Source organism: Mauremys mutica, unplaced genomic scaffold (assembly GCF_020497125.1).
Source record: "Mauremys mutica isolate MM-2020 ecotype Southern unplaced genomic scaffold, ASM2049712v1 Super-Scaffold_100199, whole genome shotgun sequence".
Lineage (NCBI taxonomy): Eukaryota > Metazoa > Chordata > Testudines > Geoemydidae > Mauremys > Mauremys mutica.
Window position 1 is genome coordinate 864,044 of NW_025423286.1, and position 24,167 is coordinate 888,210.

At 52.4% G+C, this 24,167-nt stretch overlaps 3 non-coding genes across 3 annotated transcripts; all 3 read left to right on the forward strand.

The window, feature by feature from the left end:
* Window positions 1–4,490: 4,490 nt before the first annotated feature.
* TRNAR-UCU lies at window positions 4,491–4,563 on the forward strand. The gene has a single exon. It is a non-coding gene; the product is annotated as a tRNA-Arg (tRNA).
* Window positions 4,564–20,097: 15,534 nt separating this feature from the next.
* Window positions 20,098–20,169, forward strand: TRNAC-GCA. Its single transcript has one exon. It is a non-coding gene; the product is annotated as a tRNA-Cys (tRNA).
* Window positions 20,170–23,894: 3,725 nt separating this feature from the next.
* Window positions 23,895–23,966, forward strand: TRNAA-UGC. The gene has a single exon. It is a non-coding gene; the product is annotated as a tRNA-Ala (tRNA).
* Window positions 23,967–24,167: the final 201 nt, after the last annotated feature.

Consider the following 24,167-nt stretch of genomic DNA (forward strand, 5'->3'; position numbering starts at 1 on the left):
GGATTCATAACACAACACTATGAGCAAAACACCCGCCCCCCCACAGTGCGCTGGGCAGTGGCCTTTTGCCTCAGGCTCTTAAATCCAGACACCAGAAGCTCTTTGGATGTGCCCCTCCCTTCACTGCACCTCACCCACAGCTGCTGCCCTGGGTCAGTGAAAACCCAGAGTTCACCTCTCACCTCCGGGGGGAAAGCCCCTTTCTCCCTCCGCTGTCTGGCCACATTGCCGGCCACTTGCCGTTCCCCCCGTCACCGCTCTGCTGGCCACCCTCTCTGCTCTGGGGTGTCTTGTGGTCCCACCAGGAGCGGAACAGGCTCCCTAAAAGCAGGGCCGCCCAGAGGATTTGGGGGCCTGGGGCAAATCGGGGGAGCGGACATAAAAAAAGGAGCCACCCGCTGCGGCGCTTGTACTCACTGGGCAGCGGCCGAGTCTTCAGTGGCAGCGGGTCCTTCACTCGCTCCGCATCTTCGGCAGCACTGAAGGACCCGCCGCTGCAGTGCTGCCGAAGACCCGGACCACCGCCCGGTGAGTAAAAATTAAAAAGTCACCTCTAGCCAGGGAAGGGATTCTCGGCCAGGGCTTGTGGGGCCCCTGTGGGGTCGGGGCCTGGGGCAAATTGCCCCACTTGATGTTATGTTGAGGGATCCTTAGTATATTTTTGGGAGGTTAATAACTATCTCCTCAACTTTATTTACTCAACTTAAAAATTGGTGTCACCTGATTTTTGCATCTCCCTGTGAAAATACAACTGACACGTGTGGCTTTCTAAAGAGGGTCATGATGTTAAAGTTGGGGAATTCAGTCTCTGTACTTCTGTGTGTGGAGTGGGGGGTGTTGCTTTTTTACAGCTGCCTCACTGCCAGGCACACCGGGCTGTTAGCTGCACCCACTGTCCTTGCCAAGGGCCCCTGCTGAACCCTGGGGGCTGCACTGCCGTGCTGGGGTGACTCTGCAGGTGGAGAAGCTGCTGTGGAGCAATGTAGAGCAGGTGCAGGAAGGAGACGAGGTCACTATTCACATTCTCAACTCAAGTCCATCGCCTTAACCACTCGGCCACTACTAGTTGATGTACAATTGTTTCACTACACGATAATTGTGTTCTCACTGAATTGTCACTTCAAATTGTTTGCTCAGACCAGCTTCCCCAGCACACTCACGGCTGCGCATCAGTGTAAGTGTGTCCTTGGCTGAACAGTGAGAGTTCCTGCCCATTTCCCTTTCGGCTGGAGCAGGATTAGAGTGTGTTTGTGTGAACGACATTGCTGTAGATTGTTGTTCATTCCCCACTCTGACAATTCAGACAGTCCCTCTTCTATTCAGATCTCCAATACATCGTTCCAATAGCTGGGGGCAGGATTTCTCTGGGGCACTGAAATATTTCCGGGGGCTGGTGCGTGAACTCAGTCTTGCATTCCACCCTTGATGTTTCATGGACTACGAACAGCAGCAGAAAGAAAGAGCCGAGTCAATACCTCCCTGTCAGGGATGCAGGTGCCACGACCCCTCTGTCTGACCATCGCCATTGCAGGAGAGAAGGGTTCACTGGAATCGAATGCCCTGGCTCAGACCAGAGACACAGGGAGGTTTTGCTGTTCATGGATCTGTGCAAAAAAAATTGTGTCTCTGTGTGAAATTGAGGCAGGAAGTGAAACATCCACATGGTGGCCCAATGCTCTAGGGAATGTGGGTGAAGGACTCGGGCTGAGAAATGATTTAACAGGGGTTTGTATCAATATATTGCCCTGATTAAAATCTATGGCTAAAAGGCAGCCAGGGCCCTGTCAAAACTGTTTGAATTGGGCCCTGCACTTCCTAAAGCCAGCCCTGAGCACAGGCAAAGCAGAGGATGGTTTTGATCTATCAAGCTCTGGGTTACAGGCCTAGCACACTTCTGCTGCACCACTCTGCTGGCTTCTCACTCACAGTCCCCAGCACCCAGTCTCCAGCATCCACACTAGCACCTTGCGAGCTCTAGCGCTGGCAGGCAGATGCACTGGTTTTTGCTGGTGCTACCAGCAGGGGATCGGCGTCATGTACCACCCAGCCTGCCGGGGGCTCCAGGAAACACATCTGCAGGCATGGCCACACTCTGAGGCCACCAAAAATATTGTGATGAGACCCCCTGCTCCAGAGCATGGAGGGGGAAGCACCTAAGGCCAGCGGACAGCCTGGGCTAGGCAGATGCTCGGAGCAGAGCACCAGAGGGCTGCACTGGCTCCCTTCTTAGCAGCAAACTATCAATTCCCCTGACCCCTGAGACCGCAGCCTGCAGCTAAGGGTAGCGCTCACTGGGGGTTAACAGACAAACACACTCACCCATTGCACCACAGAGACACATGAATCATAGAATCATAGAATTCAAGATCAGAAGGGACCATTATGATCATCTAGTCTGACCTCCTGCAAGATGCAGGCCACATTAGCCGATCTACCCACTCTTTTAGCAAGCGACCCCTGCCCCATGCTTCGGAGGAAGGCGAAAAACCTCCAGGGACACTGCCAATCTGCCCTGGAGGAAAATTCCTTCCCGACCCCAAATATGGCGGTCAGCTGAACCCCGAGCATGCGGGCAAGACTCTCCAGCCATACCCTCTGAAAGAGGTTAATAATATCATATTATTGACCCAATTTGACCCAATTAAGTACCAGTTTGGCACTTAATTGACCTATTGACTAAGCCCGTTATCCTATTATACCATCTCCTCCATAAACTTATCTAGCTTAATCTTAAAGTCATGGAGGTCCTTCGCCCCTACTGTTTCCCTCGGTAGGCTGTTCCAGTATTGCACTCCCCTGATGGTTAGAAACCTTCGTCTAATTTCAAGCCTAAATTTCCTGACTGACAATTTATATCCGTTTGTCCTCGTGTCTACATTAGCACTGAGCTGAAATAATTCCTCTCCTTCCCTGGTATTTATCCCTCTGATATATTTAAAGAGTGCAATCATATCTCCTCTTATCCTTCTTTTGGTTAAGGAAAACAAACCGAGCTCCTCAAGTCTCCTGTCATACGACAGGCCTTCCATTCCTCGGATCATTCTAGTGGCCCTTCTTTGTACCCGTTCCAGTTTTAACTCATCCTTCTTAAACATGGGAGACCAAAACTGCACACAATACTCCAAATGAGGTCTCACCAACGCCTTATATAACGGGACTAGCACTTCCTTATCCCTACTAGAAATACCCCGCCTAATGCAACCCAAGACCGCATTAGCTTTTTTAACGGCCACATCACATTGCCTACTCATAGTCATCCTACGATCAACCAGGACTCCCAGGTCCTTCTCCTCCTCTGTTACTTCCAACTGGTGCGTCCCTAGCTTATAACTAAAATTCTTGTTAGTCATCCCTAAATGCATAACCTTACACTTCTCACTATTGAATTTCATCCTGTTACTAATACTCCAGTTTACAAGGTCATCCAAATCTCCCTGGAGGATATCCCGATCCTTCTCCGAATTGGCAATACCTCCCAACTTGGTGTCGTCCGCAAACTTTATCAGCCCACTCCTACTCTTGGTTCCCAGGTCAGCAATAAATAGATTGAATAAAATAGGACCCAAAACCGAACCTTGAGGAACTCCACTGGTAACCCCCCTCCAACCCGACAGTTCCCCTTTCAGTACTACCCTCTGCAGTCTCCCCTTTAACCAACTCCTTATCCACCTCTGGATTTTCATTTCGATCCCCATCTTTTCCAATTTAACCAATAATTCCTCATGCGGTACCGTATCAAACGCCTTACTGAAATCCAGATATATTAGATCCACCGCATTTCCCTTGTCTAAAAAATCTGAATACAAAACGGCTGTTACCAAGGCTGCTGCCTAGCAGACTGCGCACCTGCCTGCCAGTGCTAGTGCTCACCAGGTGTAGTCTGGAGGCTGGAGGCTGGGTGCTGGCTGTTACTTGCAAAAATCTAGCAGAGTGGTGCAGCAGAAGCGTGCTGGGCCCATAACCCAGCAATTGATGGATCAAAACCATCCTTTGCTAAAGATGTGCTTGTTTCCTTTCCCTCTGGGCCTTCCAGCAAGGGGATGACCAGCAGAGCACCAGGAGCCTAGGCCATGAGGCAAGAGGTGGCTGAGGCAGGCGGCTGCCTGCCAGGGAGCTCCCGGCACCTCTGGCTGCCTGGGCTGAAGGCAAGAGGCAGGCCTGGGCGTGGCGAGGGCCTCCTGTCCTGGAATGAGGCCACAGTGCTTCCTGGTCCCCTTTTCCCACCCACACCGGCAGGCGGCTGCTGCGGGAGAACACGAGGGAGGCTCTCGGGATGCTAGGCAGCTCTGTGTGGCTGTCAGAGGAAAGAGCCTTCTTCTCTAAAGATGGCTGGCAGAAAGGTGGTGCTCAGCTCTGTAAGCAACCTGCCCAGTAGCCTCGCTGCCAGGGGATGCAGACATTTCTGTAAGGTGCAGAAAGAGGGTATTTGGCGTCCAAGTTAATATGAGAAATATGCATTTAGGAGATGGGATTTCAATGCTTCCCTTAGGGCCCCAGTGGCCTAATGGACAAGGCAATGGCTTTCTAAGTCAGAGATTGTGGGTTCAAGTCCCATCTGGGGTTAAAAACTGCCCTCTTCCTGTATACCGCAAGGAAACCTTGGCCTTACTTTCACCAAGGGACCTGGGAGCTGTTTGAACACAAAATACTGGATCTTGGGAAAAATCCCCCAGAAATGGCATCTTGACAAATGCTTTCTAAACCCATCAGTAGTAAACAGTTAATACTAGTGTTTGTCTGAGACTAGAGGGAAGGGGAGTGTTTACTCCAACACCTCAGTGAGTGCAACAGAAGGAAAGAGCAAGGCTGTTCTGAAAGAGAATGGATCTGTCTGGAGACAAAGCAGCCCCTGAGAATGAGCAATGGTGTGAAAAGAAGGGGTTCAAATGGGTGTTAGATGTTAGAGGGTTTATCCCTTCACCCTCCCATTACTGCATCCTTCTTGCATACACACAGAGCAGCAATACCCAAAGTCCCAAGGTGCAAACAATGAGATGTTTACTGGATTGAACTTCCAGCAAGCAATTATTCCAGTTTCCTTCCTCAGTGTCCTCATCCCAGCCCTGATGCCACAGAGCCTTGCCTGTGTCCCTGTTCCCATTCACCCCCTTAGCAAAACATAGGACATATGGTGACACATTTCCTGATAGGGCCAGGCATCAAGGTGGAAGGTGTTGATATTCCGTTTGTCCCACTGCCCTGTGCATAGTGCAGTGCCCTGCACCTTCTCTCATACGGGTGTGTCACACCTGTTCCAATTAGCGTTCCAGACTTCCCACTATAGTGGGCCCGGGAAGGTTGGGTCCAAGTTGTCTAGTACAGGGGGGAGGGGCTTACTCCATTACTTCTCGGTTATTTCCATAGGCAACGTAACACAAGTATACTTAGCAATACACCAGCCGCTGTAACAATCCACAGCAACACCGAGAGACCTGAGCACTGCCGCATGGTCCAACATCCCGGCCACCACCAAAACACCTCCTCTCCTCCTTCGACGGGGTCAAGCTCTTAACATGCCTAGTTGCTGGCAGTTGCAATACGCTGCTGCTGCAGGTTTTCGTGCTTTTGTCCATATCATAAGTCCATTGAATGTCCACAGAGAAATGGGTTATTGTCCAAACCAACTTAACCACGTGGTGTGGAATCAGGCCATATGCCCTGGTTCGATTATTCACAGCAGTAAGATTCACAGGTCTATCTGTGCACCAAAGCCCAGAGAGCAGCGTGTAGTGTGGAATTTGGTTAGGGGCTGGTGTAATTGTGCCCCCAGTAATATGTACATTTCCAGCAAAACACCTCATACACAGTACACCCAATTGTCCACCCCTTGCCATGGGCCATTGGGTGTGCTCCTCCATGACCATCAGGAAGGGGCACATTCAAACATCTTCTCTGGATTTACACCATTTTACACACCCCTCCATTGATTCCCAGCAAGCAAACCCCCTTCTCATTATTCCCATACGGCTTGTGGGGCCCACCTTAGGTGCCGATTCACTTCCAGATACCACGGTAGCTATTACACAGGTGCTGGCCTCCTTGTCGAGCATTTTGAATTTCCATACATATCTTCCCCCAGGTCAACCTTTTGAAGCCATCCCCACTCATGTCATGAGGTTTTTCTGTTCATTGAAACACAACAATGCTAACAACAAGACAAACACCACAGACAAACAACACAAAACATAGATTCATGGTATTATGGGTTATTCTTTTGCTGGTGCCAGCTTGCTTGTACAGTGTCTGAAAAACAAAATAAACAATTTCCACCCCTCCCCCCCGTTGGTGGGGACAGATTAGTGCTTAATAATAATACCACTTCCTTTTACAAATGTCCTTGCTAGTTGCAGGAAAAACAGAATAATTACCTCCAGGCTGTCCTTACTGTGGTCTATCGTCAGATAGTGAATTACCCCACTCGCTGGTCATTTATGAAATTCATGAGGTGGTGTGCCTCAGTGTCCCCTCTTGTACAACAGACCAGGGTTTGCAATAGTTTCTCTGCTGTACTAAGCTTTAAGTTTATTCTCAGGTGGTGAGAGACACCTTTAGATTTAGCTTTAGCACTGTACACACACACACACACACACACACACACCCTTAGGGTTAACCTGTCCCCCTTATTTTCAGGCTTGACTTGTTTTTTCACCTCCCTTTCCTGGAGGGCCACAATCTGAATCTTCCAGTAGCTTGTTTGCTGACCAGATGTATTAATTATTTGCAGCTCCTTTATGCTGCTACTTATGGGCAGATCTCTCCTTCCACCATCAGCTAGGTAATTTGCATTCATACAGGCTTTCGGGCTTGCTTTTGGATCCAAAGCTATCTGCAAGGCTGGCTCTAGGCACCAGCCCTCCAAGCATGTGCTTGGGGCGGCACTTTCTAAGGGGCTACACTCCGCCCCCCCTTTTTTATTTTTATTTTTTATTTTTTTGCTTGGGGTGGCATTGCCCGGAGCCAGCCCTGGAGCAGCCACTCGCCCGAGCCAGGATCCACGCCCCCTGCCCAGCCCAGCAACGCCCTGCCCAGCCCACTCTGGCAGGGAAATGCGGTGCCGCCCGGAGTGGCAGCGGCAGCAGGACCTCGCCTTCCTCCCTGCATCCTGGGCCCCACTTCCTTCCCTCACACATTCCGGGAGCCCCTCTCGCCACCGCCTCAGCCCAGGCTCGGCTCCTCCTCCCTCCCCGTCTCCTCACATGCTCCGGGAGCCCCTCTCGCCACCGCCTCAGCCCAGGCTCGGCTCCTCCTCCCTCCCCGTCTCCTCACACGCTCCGGGAGCCCCTCTCGCCGCCGCCTCAGCCCAGGCTCGGCTCCCCCTCCTTCCCTGGCTCCTCACACGCTCCGGGAGCCCCTCTCACCGCCGCCTCAGCCCAGGCTCGGCTCCTCCTCCCTTCCCATCTCCTCACATGCTCCGGGAGCCCCTCTCACCGCCACCTCAGCCCAGGCTCGGCTCCCCCTCCTTCCCTGGCTCCTCACACGCTCCGGGAGCCCCTCTCACCGCCGCCTCAGCCCAGGCTCAGCTCCTCCTCCCTCCCTGTCTCCTCACATGCTCCGGGAGCCCCTCTCACCGCCGCCTCAGCCCGGGCTCAGCTCCAGGGACCCCGCCTCCCTCCCTCCCGGGCTCCTCACATGCTCCGGGAGCCCCTCTCACCGCCACCACAGCCGGGGCTGGGGAGGGAGGGAAGCGGGGTCCCCTGGAGCAAAGCCCGGGCTGCAGCAGCAACGAAAGGGGCTCCTGGAGTGTGTGAGGAGATGGGGAGGGAGGGAGGGAGCCAGGGTCCACTGGAGCCGAGCCCAGGCTGCGGCGGTGAGAAGGGCTCCCAGGGTCGGGGCCACCCAGAGGGGGCAAGTGGGTCAATTTTCCCCAGGCCCCACAGGGGCCCTCACGAGTATGTCGGAGGCTCCCCCCGCCTCCGTCTTCGACCAGCGCCGGGTGTCTCAGCTGGTGGGGGCGGGGCTGCGAGCTGCAGCCGAGCGGCGGGAGGTCAGGCCCCGCTGGAGACACCAGGCTGCTGCAGTGCTGTCGGGGAAAGAGGGTAAGTGGCGTGGTAAGGGGCTGGGGCCGGGCAACCCCCTGACCCCATCCCCCCAGCCCTGACCACCAGCTCCAAGCCCAGCCCCTCTGAGCCAGGCACCCCCCCAACCCCATCCCCATCCTCCCCACAGCCCTGACCCCCAGCTCCAAGTCCAGCCCCTCTGAGCCGGGCACCCCCTGACCCCATCCCCCTCAGCCCCGACCCCCAGCTCCAAGCCCAGCCCCTCTGAGCCGGGCACCCCCTGACCCCATCCCCCTCAGCCCCGACCCCCAGCTCCAAGCCCAGCCCCTCTGAGCCGGGCACCCACCGACCCCATCCCCCCCAGCCCTGACCCCCAGCTCCGAGCCCAGCCCCTCTGAGCCGGGCACCCACCCAACCCCATCCCCATCCTCCCCACAGCCCTGACCCCCAGCTCTGAGCCCAGCCCCTCTGAGCCAGGCACCCCCCGACCCCATCCCCTGGAGCCCTGACCCCCAGCTCCGAGCCCAGCTCCCCTGAGCCGTGTAACCCTCCGACCCCATCCCCCACAGCCCTGACCTCCAGCTCCGAGCCCAGCCCCTGTGAGCTGGACACCCCCTGATTCCATCTCCCCACAGTCCTGAGCCCAGCCCCTGTGAGCTGGGCACCCCCCAACCCAGAGCCCAGCTCCCCACCCAGCCCTGGACAACAGCAGCACCACTCCCAGGCAGCAACAGCCCATTGGCACCAACCATCACCATCACCCAGCAACAGCCTATTATGTAATTTCAAATGTAGACATACCAGTAAAGCATTTAATGTTTTTAAATCATGTATTTAGTGTATTTTCAAATTATTACAAATTAATTTTTGAATGTATTTCACTGGTTATTTTTTACATTTCCAAATACTATAGTATTGCAACTTTTTTTTATGGAAGGGGCCCCCAAAATTGCTTTGCCCCAGGCCCCTGAATCCTCTGGGCGGCCCTGCCCAGAGTGTGTGAGGAGCCGGGGAGAGAGGGAAGCGGGCTCCCCTGGAGCCGAGCCCGGGCTGCGGTGAGAGGGGCTTCCAGAGTGTGTGAGGAGCTGGGGAGAGAGGGAAGCGGGCTCCCCTGGAGCCGAGCCCGGGCTGCGGTGAGAGGGGCTCCCAGAGTGTGTGAGGAGCCGGGGAGGGAGGGAAATGGGGTCCCCTGGAGCTGAGCCCGGGCTGCGGCAGTGGCGAGAGGGGCTCCCGGAGTGTGTGAGGAGGTAAGCGGCCGCCTGGGCTCGTCAGTGCTGAGCAGGTAGCCCTGCAGCCGGAGATCCTCACCTTCCCGCCCGCCGGGGCTGGGCCAGGGCACCGTGAGGCTGAAGAGCAGCAGGTCCGGGGGGCTCTCCAGGTCCTTGGCCACCAGCATGTCGGGGGTGAGGGCAGTGAGCACGAGCTGATCCACCTCGGCCACCAGCAGTGCCACGAAGCCCAGGGAGGGGGCTGTGTTCTCCGCACCGCCCCGCAGCCGCACTGCCACCTGGAAGTACTCCCGCTCCACGCCACCCTTCAGCCGCACTGCCACCTGGAAGTATTCCCGCTCCGCGCCACCCAGCAGCTCCACCCGCACAGGGACAGAGTCGCAGCTGGGCCAGGGTTTGGCTGCCGTGTGCTGGTAGCGGATCCCACATTTGGGGGGGAGCCCAGTGCTGGAGCAGCAGCGGGTGTGGGGGAAGAGAGATCCCAGTGCTGGGGTGGCAGGGAGGCACTGGTAGGCCAGGGGGGGAGCTCAGGGCTGGGGAAACAAGGGGGGCAACCAAATTTTTTTTTGCTTGGGGCGGCAAAAAACCTAGAGCCAGCCCTGGGAACAGGTGAAAGGACAAAAGAAGCAAGAGATGAAGAGAAAGGAGGAAGGGATGGATGGAGGAAAAGGTGAAACACAAAGGACAAACTGTAATGTTCCCAGGGATTATAAGGGACAAAATCCCAGGTGCAGAATAAAATTCTGCCTCCTTAAGCTTGTGTTTTCCATGCCTAGATTTCAACTGTCACCAGATGGATCAGACTGAACAGGTTTCAAACCTAGAGGAGGCTCTTACCTTCTAAACAGGGACGGCTGTTTTCTAGTAAAATCAGGAAAAGGGAAGGAAAAAACTTGAAAGAGGTTCCTCCTGGCACTCACATCCATGAACCCGAATATTCTCTCAGTCGTCAAAGAGAGACCTGGAGAAGGAGACTTGCTGAAGCAAAACCACAGGGGTCTCTGAGGTTTCCCTGGCCCCTCGCCCCTCTCCTGCCTGGCTGATGTCAGCATCTCTCTGTGAGGTCACCACCTCCCCACCACCTTTGACCAATAGTATGAGGTCCTGCAAAAGGCTTTGTGATGTCACTGCCACACCCCTCCCTTGCTGTGCTAATGTCCTGCCCCTGGCCAGGCACTTTGGAGGTTTGAGCTACTCCCTGTGGATCACCCCACTCAAGGAGCATTCGTTCTAGGCAGCAAGCCGGCTAGACAGGGAAACATCAGATGCTGCTCCCAATGCTACACTCACTTTTTCAGAAATTAGTTGACTTTATGGCCAGAAGAGACCATTAGAGCATCTAATCTGACCCACTGCATATCACAGGCTTCCTGTATGACATAATAGCTACTTTTGTGGCAAACACATTCTAGAAAGGCATCTAGTCTTCATTAAATGACATCAGGAAATGGTGAATCCAGCACTTTCCTTGGTAGCTTGTTCCTGTGGTGAAACATCCTCGCTGTTGAATTTTTGTGCCTTATTTATAATATGAATTTGTCTCTTTTCACCTTTCAGCCCCTGGGTCCTGTTATGCCTTTCTCTGCTCAATTAAAGAGCCCTTTAATACCCAATATTTTCTCTTCATTAAGGCCCTTCAACACTTCAATGAAGTCACCTTTCAATCTTCTTTTGATAAATTAAACAGGTTGAGCTCGTTCAATAGCTCACTAGAAGGCATTTTTCTCCAGCCCTCAGAACATTTGGTGGCTCTTTGCTGACAATTTCACAACATCTTTTTCAAATGAGGACACCAAAACTGGAGGCAGTATTCCAGTATCAGTCTCACTGATGCCGTGTCACCTCCTGTGACGTTATTGACATAATCTGTAACTGTATAGATCACCGTTGGGACCACTGTTCTATATTTGCAGCCAATATGGTAGAAAGGTTGTCATGTAAGGGGTCTATGGAGAGGTTCTGATTGGCTGATTATAATGATGCTATCTCTAGATATGTATCATTTTTGTAGTTGACATTATGAATATTGGCTCTATGCTGTCCGTATTTCAAACTTGTGTTATGCTTCCGGGAAACATCCCAGACAAGTTGGTGTCAGTTCTGCCTAGCCTGCTTGATGGCCCATTAAGGACCATCAGCTATACAATCGACCCATTGAGAGAAGGCAGATAAGCCTTGTGCCTCAGCAAAGTATGCAGGGACCTGCCTATGCACAGAACTCTAAGGTTTTTCTATGCCACATGCTGGATAGACTGTCCTTGGGACAAAGAAAGCAAAGACCACATGGCAAGAGACTATAAAAGGCTGATGCCTCATCTCCATCTTGTCTTCAATCCTGCTTCATACCTCTGGAGGGACTTTGCTACAAACTGAAGCTCTGTACAAAGGACTGAGTGACCCATCCCAGCTGTGGATGGACTCCAGAGACTTGATTTGAACCTGCAGTTTATTCCATCACTGCTACAAGCCTGAATAAAGAATTTTGGCATTACTGTAAGAGAAATTACTGTAAGAGAAAGCTGGGTAAACAGAACTGAACTATTATTGCTGCTCAGCTCCTGATACAAGGACCTGGGCCTCTGAACTAGTGTTGTTGCTCAGCTCCTGGGACAAGGACCTGAGCCCCTTGACTTATTGGCTGTTACCCCGCCCTGACCTAGGGCTTGGGCTTACTGACTATTATTGCTGCTCAGCTCCTGCTTAAGGACCTGAGCCCTGAACTATTGTTGTTTGCTCAGCTCCTGCTTAAAGAGCTGAGCCCTGAACTATTGTTGTTTGCTCAGCTCCTGCTTAAGGAGCTGAGCCCCTTAAACTACTGACTCTGTGTGCTCAGCCCCTGCCTGAGGGTCTGAGCTAGAACTGCTGTTGGTTGCCCCACCCTAACTGAGGGCTTGGGGCCTAATCTACTGACTCTGTTTATTGTTGCTCAGCCCCTGCCTGAGGGTCTGAGCCCGTGGACCTTCGGAGACTGATTTGTGGATTTAGGCCATGTAGTGATGCGGTCTGGCTCCCGGCCGCACCTGAGACGGCCGAGCCCCTACACCGGACCCTTACACCCCCACACACAGAGTCCCAAGAAGGAGGGATGGCAGGCTCCGTTGAAACAACCAGTCCGGCACTGCAGACCGCTCTAGGAGCAGGAGCCTATCATTCCTCGAGTGTAGAAGCGGTGTTAACATCACTGCACACCCTACCCACCACAGTCTGCGTCCCTGTTTCAACCCTTTAACGCGAATTCATTAATAAAGAAAACGTTGTTAATTAACAATGTTCCATTAACTTTATTTTTAAACGTGTGTTGGAAGGGGGGAAACGTGGTGAACGGGGTATGTAACCGCAGAAGAAAGTCAACAGTAACTGAAGCAGGGGCAGGTTCAGCTTCTCTGTAAGGAAACTGAACAGTCACAGGTTACCCTGCTCCCTGAGGAACCTAGCTTTCAAAGCCTCCCGGATGCACAGAGCTTCCCGCTGGGCTCTTCTAATTGCACGGCTGTCTAGCTGAGCGTAATCATCAGCCAGGCAATTTGCCTCAACCTCCCACCCCGCCATAAAGGTCTCCCCCTTGCTCTCACAGAGATTGTGGAGCACACAGCAAGCAGCAATAACAATGGGGATATTGGTTTCGCTGAGATCCGAGCGAGTCACTAAGCTCCTCCATCTACCCTTGAGACGTCCGAAAGCACGTTGAATGATGACAGTTACCCAAGACCACCCTCGACACATTTTTCCCCCCAGCATGCATTATGGGGAAATCCCAGAATTCAAATGGGCAGCGGGGACTGCGGGAACTGTGGGATAGCTTCCCACAGTGCACCGCTTCCAATGTAGACGCTTGCCCTGTTAGCGTGGACTCACAAAGTCGAATTAGTGTCCTTAGTGTGGACACACAAATTCGACTTTGTAAGGTCGATTCCACAAATTCGAATTAAGTTAAATCGAACTAATCTGATAGTGTAGACATACCCTATAAAGAAAGTGTGAAGACTAAATACATCCAAGGAGGATGGGATTCAAACCCATGCATGCAAAGCACAATGGATTAGCAGTCCATCACCTTAACCACTCATCCAAACGACCAAAAAGCACACAGGAGGAGAAATCTAAGGCCGGCAGTGATAGGGCCAATATGGAGTTTTTAAATATTAAGTGTAAGCAGGGTCTGAATGAGCTCCCCCCTCACATCTAGTGAGGAGCTGGGGGAAAGACTTCAGGAACAGACCGTGTTTGCATAGACACACCTAGTCTGCCTAGGTATGCAGCATGATGGGGCTGCTTCCCCAAAATTACCAGTTTTGGCTGGTGGTGGGTTACAAATCACTTTAGGATTGAGTGGAATGAAATGTTATTATCCTTCCTGCATGAGTGAAGGGCAGCAGAACATACCTAGTCGGTCCTGATGGAGGGGTAGGTGGGTGAGGAATAGCTTTTATTGGACTTCATAGATGTGATTGAGGACATCCATGGCTGTGGCCCCTCGGAAGCCACGGTCGAAAACCGGGGCTGGGAGTGGGGCTGTTACTTGCAGGGGAGATGGGTGCAGACAGGGGTAAGGGCGTCGAGGCTGGGCTGGGAGCCAGGGGCCCAGGCTGAGGGTGGGGTTGGGGAAGAGCTGGGGAAGAGTGGGGCTGAGTGCTGCTCCCTCCATGGGGGCTGGCTCGGGCCCTGAGGTGCCCCCATGAAACTTCATTTGTGTCCCCCAAGGAGTCATGCCCCACATTTTGGGGACCACTGAACCTTACTCGCTAAGCAGGGGCTAGTGATGCCAAAGCCCAGGGAAAGGGAGAACAAGTGCGGGGGTCCCAGAACCGGAACCATGCCCCCCCACTTCTGTCTGTGGCTCTGCCCCCTTCCACGGCCCCATCCACTGTCACCTCTGTTCCACCCCTTCCCCCACTGGCCCCGCCCTGTCACTCCTTTGCCCCTGCCCCGCTGTGGCCCCGAGACCAGAGAAGCTCTGTGCCCCTGCTGCAGCCCCCGGGCCATAGCAGGGAGTGGGAGCTCCTCCAGCCCTGGGGCCGACATGGGGGAGACTTTTCCAGGGGGGCCCAATTTGGCCAGGGCCCCTAGTCATGGGCCCCACTGCCCCCTTGGCGACGCAAGGCTTGGGGAGGCTGAGCCCCCCGAGCCTCCATTACAAGCCGCCCACGCTACCACTGCTCAGTGTGGGGCCAGTCTCCCTGTGTCTCTGCTGTTCGTGCTGGGGAGCCTGGCCGGCCTTAGGGGTGGGGCCCCCGGCAGCCGCCCAGGGCTCCAGGGGTCAAAGGGCACCATGTGCCAGTGCAAAGGTGCTCACTGCTCTCAGTGCTCCTCCGTGGCCCCACAGAGGGTTGTGGGGAGTGAGGAGCAACACTATGTGCTCCATGCGTCCTGGTCACTTTCCCCACCTGGGCTGGGCTGTGAGGGGAGCATCAGAAGCTGCTGCTCTCTGCCCTCCCCTGACGCAGCCCAGCTGAGGAAAGTCACTGGATGCAGGGAGCTCAGATGATGTTGCTTCTCTCCCCTCCCCCACCCCGCAGGCCCTAGGGGTGCCTGGAGGAGCAGCATCCCAGGCAGGAGCAGGCAGCAATGCCAGCTGCTCCATGCACACAGGTCAGAGTCCCCACGTGGGTGCAGGAGGGGGTGCAGGGGTTAGGGGTGAAGGGGGTGCAGGAGAGGGGCAGTGGCTGGTGGCACAGGAGGGGAGTGTGGGAGTTAAGGGCAAAGGGGACACAGTGTAGGGGTTAGGGGGCAGGATGGGGCAGGAGTTAGGGGTGAAGGAGGTGCAAGGGTTGGAAGTGCAGGAGCTAGCGGTAAAGGGGGAGTGGGGATCGTCCAGGGGCAATGGGGAAGTGCCAAAGTACAAGTTTTTCCCCGGGCACCATTTCCCCTAACGCTGGTCCTTGGTCACATTTCTTGCTGGGAGGGGGACGGGAGAGAGACGAGGCATTTTCTCTCTGTTTCTTTCCTCTCCATTTTCTGCTCCTTTCTTCAATTCCAGAAACCTCCCTTGTGTTTCAGACTGTGCAGTGACGCCCTCCCCACCCCAGGCCTCTGGAGCCTTTGGAGCAGAAAGATCCCAGGAGCTGAGGATGAATCCAGGGGTGAGTAGCTGGCAGGAAGGAGTCCTAGCAGCTCTTCTGGGAGCGCAGGGGAGGAATGACTCCCCCTTCTCTAGATTCTCCCCATGGGGCTCAGGGGAGCAGGGAGGGTTGTGTGATCAATTCCATCCAACTCCCCCTTTGAACCAAGCCAAGGGACATCTCAGCTCTGCACGATCCCCTTGGCAGCACCAAACAAGGGATGTTTTCCACTGCCCAGGAGACCCAGCCAGGGACTGATGTGCTGAAGATATGTTGGGAAAGGGACTGTCTGAATTGCCAAGGCAGGGAATGAACAATCTACAGCAACATCATTAACCACAAACACACTCTAGCCATGCTCCAGCCAGTAGGGAAATGGGCAGAATTTTTGCTGCTCAGCCACGGCCACACGTACAGAGCTGCACATCAGTGAGTGTGCTGGGGAAGCTGGTCTGAGCAAACCATTGGAAATGACCCTTCAGTGAGAACAGAACCAGAGTGTAGAAAGGCCCCTGTGTTAAGTGCTTGTGGCTGAGGGCTTAGGGAGCTGGGCTGACACCATGGGGATCTTTCTGTGGAGCTTTGATTCTTGCCAGCTAGGGAAGGCTGGTGTGTGGTGTCTCCATGGTTGTACTTTCAGTGATGCAGGTTTCTCTCTCCCATTGTTCCATGGGCATCCTACTAGATTGCCAGCTGCCGTTCAACTGCAGTGTGGAGACTGTTTGTGTGTGGGGAGAGACAGTGAGTGTGTTGAGGGAGGTAGGAGCGGATCATTATTATCCCTACTTGAAAGAGGGAGAAGCTAAGCCTGAGAAAGGAGAATTGACTTGTCTTAGGTCACACAGCCAGTCAGTGGCAGAGTTGGGAATAGGACCCAAGAGCCCTGATTTTCAAACTAACCATCGGATCTTGAATTTCAGACATTGAATGACCTGAATAAAGTGCTCTCAGATGAGCTCCAGACCAACAACAGTGCACAGTAATTATTCATCAAGTATTTCAGGAGAACTGCAATGTTAGAGAGAATCATGAACTGCTCAGAGACCATTAATACAGAGAAGCAGCAAAATTTGTCAAACATATGATTGGTTATGACTTATTTACTTGGTCTTCAAAGAAAACAATAAGGACCTGAGTCTCCTCCCTGTCAATAACCCCCTGCTCAGCCAATCAGGGTAGAGACTGAGGACGGCAGGCTGAGGGTTCTCATCAGAGTGCCCAAAGGATGGCCCAGGTCACCGGTGGGGATCACTGCCCAAGCACTATTTCAGCCTCACATTTTTGGGTGGACCTCCCACAGTGGGAGCTGCAGAGCACTCCCCTGCAACACACACACACACACACACACACACACCTCGCTCCTGGTGTTGGGAGGGGAACAGGTGAAAGGACAAAAGAAGCAAGAGATGAAGAGAAAGGAGGGAGGGATGGATGGAGGAAAAGGTGAAACAAAAAGGACAAACCCTAATGTCCCCAGTGATTCTAAGGGACAAAATCCCAGGTGCGGAATAAAATTCTGCCTCCTTAAGCTTGTGTTTTCCGTGCCTATAATTCAACTCCCACCAGATGGATCAGACTGAACAGGTTTCAAACCTCGAGGAGGCTCTTACCTTCTAAACAGGGACGGCTGTTTTCTAGTAAAATCAGGCAAAGGGAAGGAGAAAACTCGAAAGAGGTTCCTCCTGGCACTCACGTACGTGAACCCGAATACTCTCTCAGTCCTCAGAGAGAGACCTGGAGAAGGAGACTTGCTGAAGCAAAGCCACAGGGGTCTCTCAGGTTTCCCTGGCCCCTCGCCCCTGTCCTGCCTGATGTCAGCATCTCTCTGTGAGGTCACCACCTCCCCACCACCTTTAACCAATAGTCTGAGGTCCTGCAAAAGGCCTTTGTGATGTCACTGCCACACCCCTCCCTTGCTGTGCTATTGTCCTTCCCCTGGCCAGGCACTTTGGAGGTTTGAGCTACTCCCTGTGGATCACCCCATTCAAGGAGCGTTCGTTCTAGGAAGCAAGACGGTAGTTTTGGACCATCTGCACATTTTGTCAGCTCACTGTTTAGCAGATCGTTTATGAATATGTTGACTAGTCCTGGTCCCAGTACAGACACCACTAGTTACCTGTTTCCATCCTGAAAACTGACCATTTATTCCTACCCTTTGTTTCCTGTCTTTTAACCAGTTATTGATCCACGTGAGGACCTTCCGGAGGTGCAAGTAAGCCGGTATGTTCCGGTATGGGGTACCGGCAAGAGCCGGTACGCTGTGCCAGCCCCGCCCGGCTTCCCCAGGCTGGTGATTTAAAGGGCTCAGGGCTCCCTGCAGCGGCCAGAGCCCCGGGCCCTTTAAATCGCCTCCCGAGCCCCTCTGCCGGAGTCCCGGGAAGCAAATCACTGCTGTGAATGCTGCTCTCTCCCGCTCTGCCAACACAGAGCAGGGGCGGCAGAAGCTTCCTTACAGTGGGGGGAGGGGCACCATTGTCTGAACTGTGGCACCCCCATGACACCCCTTCCCTAAGGACCCCCACTCACACCACCTCTCCCCCCGAGGCCACACCCACAGACGCCTCTTCCCCAAGACTGCACCCTCCCTCCCATCATATGTCCTAACAGCCAGTAAAGAGTGGTGGGGCCATGGCCCTCTAAACCCCCTGTTCCAGCACCCCTGACACAGAGCTAAGCAGGCAGCAGTGTGTGTGTGTGTGTGACAGAGAGTGCTGTGCTGAGCTGAGCCAGGGAGAGAAGGGGGGCTGATGTCAGGGCTGTCCCCTGCCTCAGGACTGGTTGCTTCCAGCAGCTGTCTGAACTTAGAGACAGTGTGCGACACACTCACTCTTCCGCAACACACACACTGTCTCCCCCCCACACACACACACGCTCTCTACCCCACCGCGCACATTGCAGTTGAAAAGCAGCTGGCAATCTAGTAGGATGCCCATGGACCAATGGGATAGAAACCTGCATCATCTGATGCTGTACCAGCCCGTGAGGCATTGCAAACCCTTCCCAAAGCACCCTGCAGCCAGCTGCACCATGGGATAGCTACCCACAGTGCACTGCTCTCTGTGGTGATCCAAGAGATGCTAGCATGGATGTGCTCTGGTGACGCAGGGGAATAGGGTGGACATGCAACAGCTGTTCAATTAAAACACTTTAACTTAAGCCACATTATTCTTTCATGTAGACATAACTGAAGAGTGAGACAAGACCCCGCTCCCTTGAAACTAAAGAACCACAACTTTCTGCGCAGTTGGCAGGATTTGAACCTGCGCAGGGAGACCCCAATAGATTTCTAGTCCATTGCCTTAACCACTCTTCCACAACTACTTGCTGGATATGTGGCTTTCACTACACTCTAGTTCTGTTCTCACTGAGTGATCAATTCCAGTTGTTTCCTCAAACCAGCTTCCACAACACACACACTGCTGTGCCCTTGTGTAAGTGTGTCCATGGCTGAACTGCAAGAATTCCTGCTCCTTTCCCTTCTGGCTGGAGAATGAGGAGAGTGTGTTTGTGGTTAATGATGTTGCTGTAGATTTTTGTCCATTTCCTGCCTTGATCATTCAGACAGTCCCTTTCCCATCATATCCCCAGTACCTCAGTGATTGCGATAGCAGGGGGCAGGTTTTCTCTGGGGCACTGAGCTTTGCCAGGAGGTTGGTGGCTCCTTTCTTTCCTCACCCTGGAGTAAACTCAGCTTTTTATTCCATCCTTGATGTTTCAATAAATAACAACAGATGACCAAAGAAAGAGGTGGACAGGGTGGGTCTCAGGGGAGGGGGCAGAGCGGTGTGGGCGATGGGCAGGGTGAGTCTCAGGGGAGGGGGCAGAGAGGTGTGGGCAGGGTGGGTCTCAGGGGAGGGGGCAGAGAGGTGTGGGCAGGGCGGGTCTCAGGGGAGGGGGCAGAGAGGTGGGGGCAGCAGGCAGACCTTGGGGTAGGGGGTGGAGAGGCACGAGGAGGCTTAGGGGGAGGAGAGGAGCGAGCGACCAGCAGGCCTGAGCCAAAGAGCAGGGGTGGGAAGTGGCCAGACGGGAGTGAGGGCGGAGCACAGGTGGGGCCTCGGAGGGAGGAGAACGAGGGAAGGGGGTGGAGTGGGGGGGCAGCACCACGGTCTGGGCAGGGGCCGCCCACAGGATTCAGGGGGCCTGGGGCAAAACAATTTCAGGGGCCCCTTCCATAAAAAAAAGTTGCAATACTATAGAATCCTGTATTCTCCTGCAGGGCCTCGGGCAAATTGCCCCCCTGCCCCCTCTCTGGGCGGCCCTGCCCTCAGCCTCTCCCTGTAAGTCCCCTGCCCCCTAATCATTTTTGTTGCCCTCCCCTAGACTCTCTCCAATTTGTTTCTGTAGCGGGGGGCGGGGGGCGAAAACTGGATGCAATGCTCCAGATGTGGCCTCACCAATGCCGACTAGAGGGGAATAATCACTTCCCTCCATCTGCTCGCAACGCTCCTACTAATCCAGCCCAATATGACCAGTTACCCATATTGAATGCAGACACAGCAATATCTGATACATTGGTTCCTGTCCATTCAGGAGGTTATTTCCCACCTGTTCATAATGAAGCTGCTCTAAGCGGAGGGGAGAGAGCTGTCCCGTCTGTGCAGTTAACCCATCTCCCCGAGAGGTGGTAGCTATGTCAGTGGGGGGAAGCTATGCTGGTGGGTGTGCAAGCTGTGGTGTCTACATGTGTATATAAAGTTTAATCAAACCCCATTTTTTAAACCCCTGTGGTCTGGGAATAGAAAAGGAGCTCTCTGAGGCAGAGCCCGTCCTTCAAAATCCTAAAGATCATGGACTTGCCAATGCAAATGTCATGGGGGTATAGCTCAGTGGTAGAGTGTTTGACTGCAGATCAAGTGATCCTTGGTTCAAATCCAAGTGCTCTCTTACAAGCCTCTTTCTTCAATAAAAATAATCCCTTTTCCAGTATGCTCAGGAGCTCCACTAAATAGGGATCCCTGAAATGAATGGACACACTCAATGCTTTCCTGTGCAAATGCATAAAAACCTAGCAAACATGTCCCCAAGCTGAAATCACTTCCAATCCTCTAAGTGTCTAGGTTTGTTTTCATCAATTAAACAAAGGCACATGAAGACACATTTGCAGGTCCTTGGCCTCCATGGGCTACAATGTGCAGAAGAACAAGAACCACATCCACTTGGGAGGCATGGACTAGTCTGTATTACATTTGGTAAGTAAGTTGCCATTGGGACTGAAAACTCTACTGGAGGTGGACAGGAGCCTGTTACAAAACTAAAATAACCAAGATTTACCAAACTCCCTGTTACACATTCAATCCTGTGTTTGTGCACACGGCATCAATTGGGGCTCTAATAAATGGCAACCTTTCTTTAACACAGATCGTTGTTCCTTGTGACTTTCAGATACATTCGAATGGCAGCTGTTCAGAGGTCATGTGCTGCTAGTTCATGAGCAGCAGCAGAGTCTCTGTACGTTTACCAACCGTAGAGCTGGGTGTGTCTGCATCCAAGTAACTGCAGAGTCAGTGTAGTCCCAGACAGTTAATTGCACAGTCTCACTTTCTGGTCTCATTGATCATTTGGGTAGAAACAGCAACGGTTTGGTGGGTTTTGTTTTTTTTCCCCTTCGTTTTCTCCTAAGGAATGTGTGATCTTGAGCATGTTAGTTTAAGTTCCCTGTGGGTCAGGAAAATTCTATCTCCTTGAAATAGCTGGGAAGTGACCTGTTTGTATAACCTAGAATAAAGGAGCTTTTGTAAAGCAGTTTTGCCTTTAAATATGCTGGGATAAAAATAGTAAATTCCACTGCCAGACACCAGGCCAGGATCAATTGATGGGGCCAGGATCAATTAATTACAGAAGAAACAAACTCTTGGGAAGTAGCTGTAATTTGTCCCCAAACCTTTCCTTGTTCTCATATGCTATCAGGGATTCTCTTCTAGAGGGCAGAGTTAAGGTTATCTTGGCATGTACCCTCACTCTGTATTCCCTGTTTTTCCAGAGTTTGAGTTTTACTGAACTCGATGTTCTGGAAGGTAAGAGATATTCAGAGTGTCGGAGAAAAACTCAGTTCTCACTTTTTGTTTAGGTACAGCAGAGTCAGATACTTTATTCTGTTTAGCAGCTACAGCAGGGAGAGAGTGCACTAGGACATAGGGTCGCCCCAGTCCCGGACAGGTCTCTCAACAGGTAAACAATTACAGCAAGTATTTATACCTTTGCTACAGACAATAATAAGGAACAGCTGCATTTTGTTTATACATAGGTCATCCTGATATCTTGTTTTTCTCACTTAGGAGACTCCAGTCTACATTTCGTATTATCTACACATTATCTACACCAGGTCAAAACAACTTCTCACGCAGTTCTTTCCACTTGACTCACACAATCCTCGCTTCTACAAATCCTTGCATTATTAGGGTTACAGTTAGCCTGACTCTTGCTATCAGAGACTGTCATGCATTAAGATCCCCTACAAATCCCTGTCAGTTCCTTCTACTTCCACAACAGTCAAAGTTAACTCTGTGTTAACAAAGGTTTTGTTAGTGGCAAATATTGAGACTAATCCCTCACTGCGGTAATTCCACTGACTTCAGTGTGCTCTTTCCTCATTTCTAGTTCCAAAAAAATAAGCAAATTAAAACAATGTTGAGACCTAAAATGCCGTGAGAAAATGGAAATTTTAGAAGCTCAAATAATTCAGTTTCTTCTGTGTCTTGTGTGTGTGTAAATGGCACAACACGTTAATTTATAAGCACATTTTTCTTAACTTCTTTAAATATTCTGTAGTACATTAACTATACCAAGTGGGTTGTTCAATGCAGTGAGGTTTTCATGCATTGCCTAATACATATTTTTCATGTTTTGTAAATGAACACAACTCATTGAACACAAAATTGTGTATTTCATGCTGTGAACTGTGTCGGTAGCTCAAATTAATTTGTAATTAGGCTTGTTTTTTCTCTCTCTCACTCCATGAAAAAACAAAGAAACCGTGAAAATACCCATGGGAGAGAGGGGGTTTCTGAGAGCCGGGGTAGATATGGAGATATTTATGAAAGGGGGAGAGGCCAAAGTAGGGCCTTTAGCTGGAGCAAAGGGGGAGGTTGTTTATGGAGTTTCATTTTAGTCAGCCTCACACCCTGTAGTCCCTACTTCCCCATCCCACCGCCAAGCCACCTGTGACTCCTGAGACAGCGCCACTGCAAAAATTGCAGAGCCCCCAGCACTCCCACTCCTAGCTGGATCCCCTGGCAGCCAGAGCTCTCCACAGAACTGCCGAGGTTGCTCTCCTGGATCTCTGGTCAAGGACAGCTACTGGCTACTCCTGAGAATGCAGCTGAGAAATGACTCACCCTTCTCTAGATTCTCACCTGTGGGCTCTGAGAAGCAGGATGGGGCCTGTATGATAAAGTCCAGGCAACATTCCCCTCACATCCCAGCCCTGGTATGTCACCAGTAGCTGCTGTCCCTGGGTAGCAGCCAAGGATGTTTCCCACCATTCAGGAGACCCCAGCCTGGGACTAAAGTCAGCTTCAGGCTTCTCCTCTCTCCCTTCTTGGAATCAAGTTAATGTTTTTACCAAGAGTTAAAGCAGCCCGAACCCCCAGAATCTGGATCAATGTCACAAGTTCCCAGTGTCTCCATTGAAGATAATTGGTTAAATCCCAGATGAGTGGAGTTATATCAGATCTCAGCCTGAGTCCTTTGCTCTTAATCCTGAGGATATTGTCCCACCATGGGGCCATTTCCCACCTCTTTTTCCTAGGGAAGCACAATTTTCCTTGCAGAGACACTGGAACAGCAAGATCTTTCTCTGTCCCTTGTGCAAAGCAGGAGGCCAAATTCCATGGAAACAATGGACAAGCAGGGGGCCCTGGGCACATCCAGCCCTGGCCGTGAGATGTTCCCTCCCCTCTTTCTTTATGCCCCTGTTGTTATTTCATGGATTGTCTGGGATGGAGGAAAAGCTGAGTTCACTCCAGGTGGAGGGGAAAGAACTCTGAAAATCTCAGGATTCAACCCCTGCTACCAGGATCACTGAGGTGCTGGGAATCTGCATGGGAAAGGGACTGTGTGTATTGTCAAGGTGAGGAATGAATAACAATCTACAACTAGATCCACCTCATTAACCACTGACACAGGCTAATCCTGCTGCAGATAAAAGGGAAACTGGGAGTGATTCTTTGCTGTTCAGCCATGGAAACAGTGACCCAATTGCACGGCAGTGAATGTGCTGGGGAAAGCTGGACTTCACAGGCAGGTGGAAAGAGCAGATCCTAGAAATATCTGGAGCTCCCCACAGCACTTCTGCCACCAGGGTCAGGTGTTGAGCGACTCACAGCGCCCCTCCCCTCCCATTACCTTCCAGCAGGAGGTGGCAGCACCCCCCACCCAATGCAGGGGAGAGGCCTGAGTGTATCTCTGCACCCTGAGTCCAGGGCACCCACTCTCTCTGCCCCACACATCGAATCTGGCCCTGCTGACAAGTGACCCTAAGAACAGCAGCCTCCAGGACCGCAGGTTTGCCCTCAAAGCAGGGAATGTGTCCCCCATGCTGCTCTTAGGCCACTAGGTGCTCTGGAAACAGAAGGGCTCTGAGTGCAACCTATAACACATATGACCCGTCTAGGGATGTAGCTCAGTAGTAGAGCACATGCTTTGCATGTATGAGGTCCTGGGTTCAATCCCCAGCATCTCCAAGTTCTTTTCACCCTGCTGCTTTGCTCATGCCCAGAGGGGAGGTGGCCCAACAGTCTCCCTGCAGAAATTTCTATCCTGCTCAGAGAGGGGCAAGTGCCAATTGCATGGAAGGTCTGGGGGGGTTCTGCTCCTAAGTCACCTCAGTACATGTAAGATTCCCACCCGCTGTGCTGCCTGGGACAAGGGTAGATGAGAAGGGT